At 33.9% G+C, this 6,000-nt stretch overlaps 1 protein-coding gene across 4 annotated transcripts in view; it reads left to right on the forward strand.

Annotated features, from left to right (window-relative positions):
- Positions 1-5,416, forward strand: part of LOC121865336 (protein slit-like) — a 212,428-nt gene extending 207,012 nt beyond the window's left edge. For all 4 annotated transcript variants that reach the window (XM_042364673.1, XM_042364676.1, XM_042364674.1 and 1 more), the window contains one exon: positions 3,895-5,416. The gene's annotated coding sequence lies outside the window, so the exon portion shown is untranslated. The remainder of the gene's footprint in view (positions 1-3,894) is intronic.
- Positions 5,417-6,000: the final 584 nt, after the last annotated feature.

Consider the following 6,000-nt stretch of genomic DNA (forward strand, 5'->3'; position numbering starts at 1 on the left):
GAGGTTGCCGGACTAGAGAGGTACAACCTGTACAAACGGTTAGACAAACAATTAAACCCTGTATGCTGTAATGTTATTTGAACTATTCTGTATTTTCAAAGATAAATATTAAGCCTGCACCATGACTTACATTTGTTTATTACTAAGAGAATGGTAATAAAGAACTTACAGGTATTACAATTTAGTAAAGTAAAAAAAATAACTGAATATAAAACAAAATAATAAATGCAACAACAAGACGTTCAAATATTTTCAAAACCTAACTAAAGATTGAGACATTACTTCCAGTTAATATCATTATAATAAAGGAATGCAAATTTCCTGCAAATACGGTAAATTAAAAAAAATATAATTCCAAATAAAAAATAATAAAGTGCATTATCCTAACTAAAAAAAATTCCTTGGCTTAAGATGTACAAATTTTATTCATAGCATTTCCATATCTGTATTTTTGATAAGGTCCATTTCTTTTGACAAAACTATTGACGAATTTAATCTTTCTTGCATCATGGAGGACCTTATGTCTATGTAATTTTTTTTTATTTACAGAACTTCTTTCTCTTATGGCTACAGTTACAGGTATCATAGCATTACAATATTGTTAATGCAACCAACAGATTTGGCATGATATCCTGTAATACTGTTGATGAATGTAACCAATTGTTTTGGAAGCTTTACATCTTCAGGAAATACATTTACTATACTGTACAGTATTTGCAATATCCAAAATTCGACATGCAAATCTCAGTTCATTTTTATCTGGTAAATGATTAGATTATACAGGGTATAAAAATCCCTGAAAGTTAATGAAAATTTGTAGCTGTTCAAATCTGACTGATAACAAAGTAATATGAACCACATGATTTTTTTATCAGCTTTCTGGATCGTTAACAAATTTATAGTCTTCATACTACCTTATCTTGCACCTTATAATTGTACATTTAAAATTGGCTCTACATTTCAGATCTGTAGCTAATTCTTTTGCTTATTTTAGTTTCCTTTCAAATCCATTTGCATGATAATTAAATTAATTAATTAATTAGTGACACTACTGTACAGTAGCTATTCATTTATGAAGCTACAGTAGACAGTTCCATAGAGTCTTTCTGTACAGTTTTGCTGCTAACTTTTATTCTGTTTGAGATATCATACCAGACATTCTTCATCTTTAGAAAATTTAAATCTTCCATTTGTAATGTGTGTCTGCCTTACGTTGTTTTGCAAGATGAGAAGCGGGTACAATATTTCTGAAAGGTTATAAAGAGCCTTTCAGATTCCTATATTGTACAAGCTTTTCCTAATTTGTGAAAGGGTTCCATTCCTTCAAGAACATTTCATAAATAAATGTTTCATATATTGAACCACATTTTTCCATATACTCCCATTATAAAAGCTGAGGTACACTTCGGGTCACGTCATATGACTTTGATCTTTCGCAGGCCTTTATGAATAAAAAGGGCAGACCTGGCTAGATTATGTTGCCAAGTAGGTATTTATATTTTACTCACTCACACATGAGAGCCTCCCAGTCTCTTCTCAGTAACTTTTCAGCTTTTGTGATGTAGGAATCAAACCCTGGAACTTTACATTTTACTTTTACTTGTATCCTTTTTGCACTGATCAGCTCATTTGCCACTTGGGCTGTCGGTCACATCTCTGTTATGCACTGTTGGCAAGTACTGGGCATGGACCGGCTCCGGAATGTATCTGAACCTGTTCCAAGAGTTCACAATTCTCACTCCAAAAAAGTTTGCCCTCACAGTTTTCTGGACTAGTGGATTCTTCAACCTTGAGCTGTGAATAGTAACCTATGAGATGTTTATAAACTTAGATAAATAAAATAATAATAATAATAAACGGTTTATTAATAGAGTTGCAGCCGGTGGCTGAAAATATACAGACTTACATTTGATTTAGACATAAGCTCAGTTGCAGGCATTCTAATCTCTCTGGGTAACTGAGGTGTAGTAGTTGCAGGCACCAGTCTGGTGGCCCTCCTTTGGACATTTTCAGTCAACTGACAGTCTAGCATATCACAGAGACCAGAGGGGGCTACAGTAACTCCAGATAGGGAAGCACCTCACTCTTAAAGAGTGTTAGAGGGACGTATCATTTAGATATTTGAACGACTGACTTATAAGACCTAATACTGTAGTTTAATTGCTTGATTCGCCTTCTTACAATGGCCCGAAAACTTCAGTTCGTTATCAGCATGCACACCCAAGTCCTTTTCACATTCGATCTCTATTATTGCAGTTTCTTGGTCCTCTTAGGACATGTGATACACCTCCTTACTGTTGTTTTGACCTAGGTGCATCCTCTTACACTTCGTGACATTGAATCTTAGCAGCCATTTCTTTGACCACTCTTGAAACTGACAGAGATCTTTCTGTAGCTCTTCACAGTCTGCTTGGTTCTTAATTTCCCAGAATAACTTGGCATCATTTGCAAACATTTGTTTCGAGGAGTATATATACCTTCTGGCATGTCATTTATAAAACAAACTACAACAACGGGCCCAGCACACTGCCCTGTGGTACCCCACTTGTCACTGGTACACATGACGATTTCTTGCTATTAATCACCACACACTGTTTGCGGTCGTGAACAAAGTCTCTGATCCACGCTAGGGCACTTCCCTGAATCCCATACCCTTCCAGTTTAATTCTCAGCCTTTCATGGGGTACGCTGTCAAAAGCCGTGGCAAAATCTAGGTGTATACTGTATTGTCGATATTACCACCCTGTTCCAGAATTTGAGTCCAAACATCCAGTACCTTGAATAACGCCCTAGCACAAGTCTAGTATCATGATCAGTTACTGAAGTAGTAATAATGATTGTTAATAGTGCAAATAGTAATATCATAGTAAAACACAAGTGTCCTGTACCTCATACTGCCTGCAAATTAGTGTTGTTTACCTCGTACTATTGTGTCACACACACACACGCCACTTCACGAATATACTCAACTCTTCTTAGCCCATGTTGCCAGCCTGTGGTAAGGCTATGTATTTATTTCCTGCTTGAGTACAATACTGCATTAAAGAAAAAGTATTTTAATTTATCTGGTGAAAAGGGGGTCCAGACCCCCAGGATCCCCCTTAGATCTGCCCTTGATAACTGTGATAAATCGAAACTGGAGAGAAGTGATATTACATGGATTAAAAAAACCTAAGAGTTTGTGAAATTATCACTTACGGTATCATGATAAGCATTACAATAATTTGAAAGTTTTGAACAATGTCTACGTTGCAAGTCAGTGAGTATTGATAATTTCAACTCAACATTCAATGTCTAATCTGAGTTATTGATCATGCTAAAACCATATATTTTGCATTGGTCAACTTCTATTTCATTTTATTTACTTATTTTTTTGCAAATACAACACATTGTAATAGAGGTCTGTGTCAGCAGATGGATATAATGCTTACCTATTGTGCTAAGGATCATTTGTTCACATTTGAAAAAAACCAATCTACCCACCTGTGTATGGGTATCTAACTTTACAAAGGGGGATGTGAAGATTGTCAAAACCATCACTGACCACACTGCCTCCATGGGTGCTGACAGAATGTATTATCTACAGTGTTTATCTGTACAGTCTCTAAGAGGGTGTCTGATCGAAAGGAACCACTTTTATAATGTAAAAATAAAAATATTTTGCGACATGCAATATTATTTTTTTTTTTACATTACGGATTCAAATAAATTCTGTTTGCATCTCAATTCATTATCAGAACTAATATATCTATGTAATGTAAACCTAATATATACTGTATTGTAATGTTCTGTATGCCAAAAAGCATAAGTTACCTTAAAATACCAGATGATATTGATCACATTATTATTGACTTCCCATTTGAATTTTGTTATAAATAAATTTATTCCTTGCAGGTACATGATCAATGCCCTGTATTCATCTTCGTCCAGTATTGGTGTCACAAGTTTGGTGTTGTCGTCTCCCAATTGTGTTGTAGAAAGCATCTTCAGTGAGGACAACATTATTACTTCCCTCCACAATGCCTAAAATTACTTTCTTTAATAAGTAATTAAGATATGTAGCTTGTCAAAATCTAGTTGAATTTTTTTTTCAATATCTATGTATTTGAAGTGTAAATCAGATGACCATCTTCAGAAAATATAGGAATAGACTGTTTCAAATGCTTCATATGGCTTCATTTATGAAATAATTATAATACTCATCAAAGTAACAGATCACAAGGCATCCAACATTTTCATGGTTTATAATTGAAAATCTTGATTTCTCTGTAATTGTGATATGAGTACATGTTATGTTACCTTTTAATTTACATTTTGTAGAAACAGAAAGTTAGTGATTGACCTCACTTTTATTTCATATTAGGACCCTTCTTCATACAAGATACAATACCTGTATTACAGTACTGTACAGTACTATACCGTAGTCTTATTTTTTGTCACACAAACTAGCTATAGAATTTGACTTTTTCATACATTATGCTGTGGTCATAGTAAAAAAAAATTTGTAGCATGCTTGATGATATGATTTAGGCTGATAACATGAATTTTGCATGTCTTCAGTAATACTGAAGATAGATTCTAAAAATACTACAATAATGAAGATGGGTTTAATCAATTAACTAAGTGCTGCATAGTATTTTAATAATGAATACATAAATAGCTAAATTTGAGGTACTGTATACATGCACTATTTAAGCTATTACCTTCAGATTCCAAGAAGAGGGGTCATTATGAAGAGCATCTTTCTGTCCTCTTTCATTATTAATTCATAGATAAAGGATTATGTAGAAATGTATTAACCAGGCCAAGAATGAGAAAATGCTCTAACTGAGCCAGAAGAGACAACATAGTAACAGTATATATGCTACTACAGTAACATATAAGTACAGCAAAGCCTAGCACAGAGGTGTTTTTTTTTCCCTACATGAAATGCTTACACTTCAAGACACACTGACATGGTCTACACTTGTAACTTCCCTATTTCTATAATGTTGCTCTTCAGGCTATAGTACTTTCCTCTGTCTTTTATGTACTGTATTTTGTTTACATTTAACTTACATTTTTCAAAACCCTGATTTTTTTTACATCTAGCATTCTGTTTTATTTACACTGCAAGAAGCATTTGGAAATTAGGTTGTTCATCCCATCATACAGAATCCTCCATCACTGTACTGAACATTGGTGTTGAGCAAATGATACCTGAGTTTGTGGAGGTGGTCAGCTATTATGATGTTTGGAACATGCTTAGCACTTGTACCCCATCAGTAGTGTTGAGAATAACGAAAGCAATTAAGATCAAAATTGACCCACTTCATTTTCTGGATTATAGGCTTAACCACTTATTCCCTTAATTTAAGTATACAGACTATATACAGTCAACCAAAGATGCACTGACCCTACCCTGGGTCTCATGCTTGCAATTTTACCTGGCAATGATTGGTAAAGTAAGGCTGTATGTAAAAGTGATTGTGATTGGTGGATCTATTTTTGGCTGTATCAATGTCAGGATAAATATTAAACCAAAGGTACCATTTTTATAAAAAATAAACTAATTATTGTTATTTTAGATCATGAAATGTTTCCAAATGTTTGTATATTTGCTTAAATAATTTAGAAAATTTGATGTGAGAATCTTGTGGCAGCTGTGGTTGTAGTCGGGTTGCCAATTCATTAAATAACGATGAATAGCTTCTTATTATTATAATTGTTCCTTTGGTTTGTTTAATATTTATCCTGACAGTGATACAGCCAAAAATAGATCCACCAATCACAATCACCTTTAGGTACAGCCTTACTTTATTAAGTATTGCCAGGTAAAATTGCAAGCACGAGACCCAAAGTTGGATCAGTGCATCTTTGGTTGACTGTACATATTGTGTATTGTAATTTAACGTTCATAATTGCAGTTGTTTGCCTTTACCAATACTTAGTAATAATAATTACTGTAATGAATTTCCTTAACAAATATTGTATAATATGTAACATTTGTTAAATGTCAGT

Source organism: Homarus americanus, unplaced genomic scaffold (genome assembly GCF_018991925.1).
Source record: "Homarus americanus isolate GMGI-L3 unplaced genomic scaffold, GMGI_Hamer_2.0 scaffold39392, whole genome shotgun sequence".
NCBI classification, from domain to species: Eukaryota; Metazoa; Arthropoda; class Malacostraca; order Decapoda; family Nephropidae; genus Homarus; species Homarus americanus.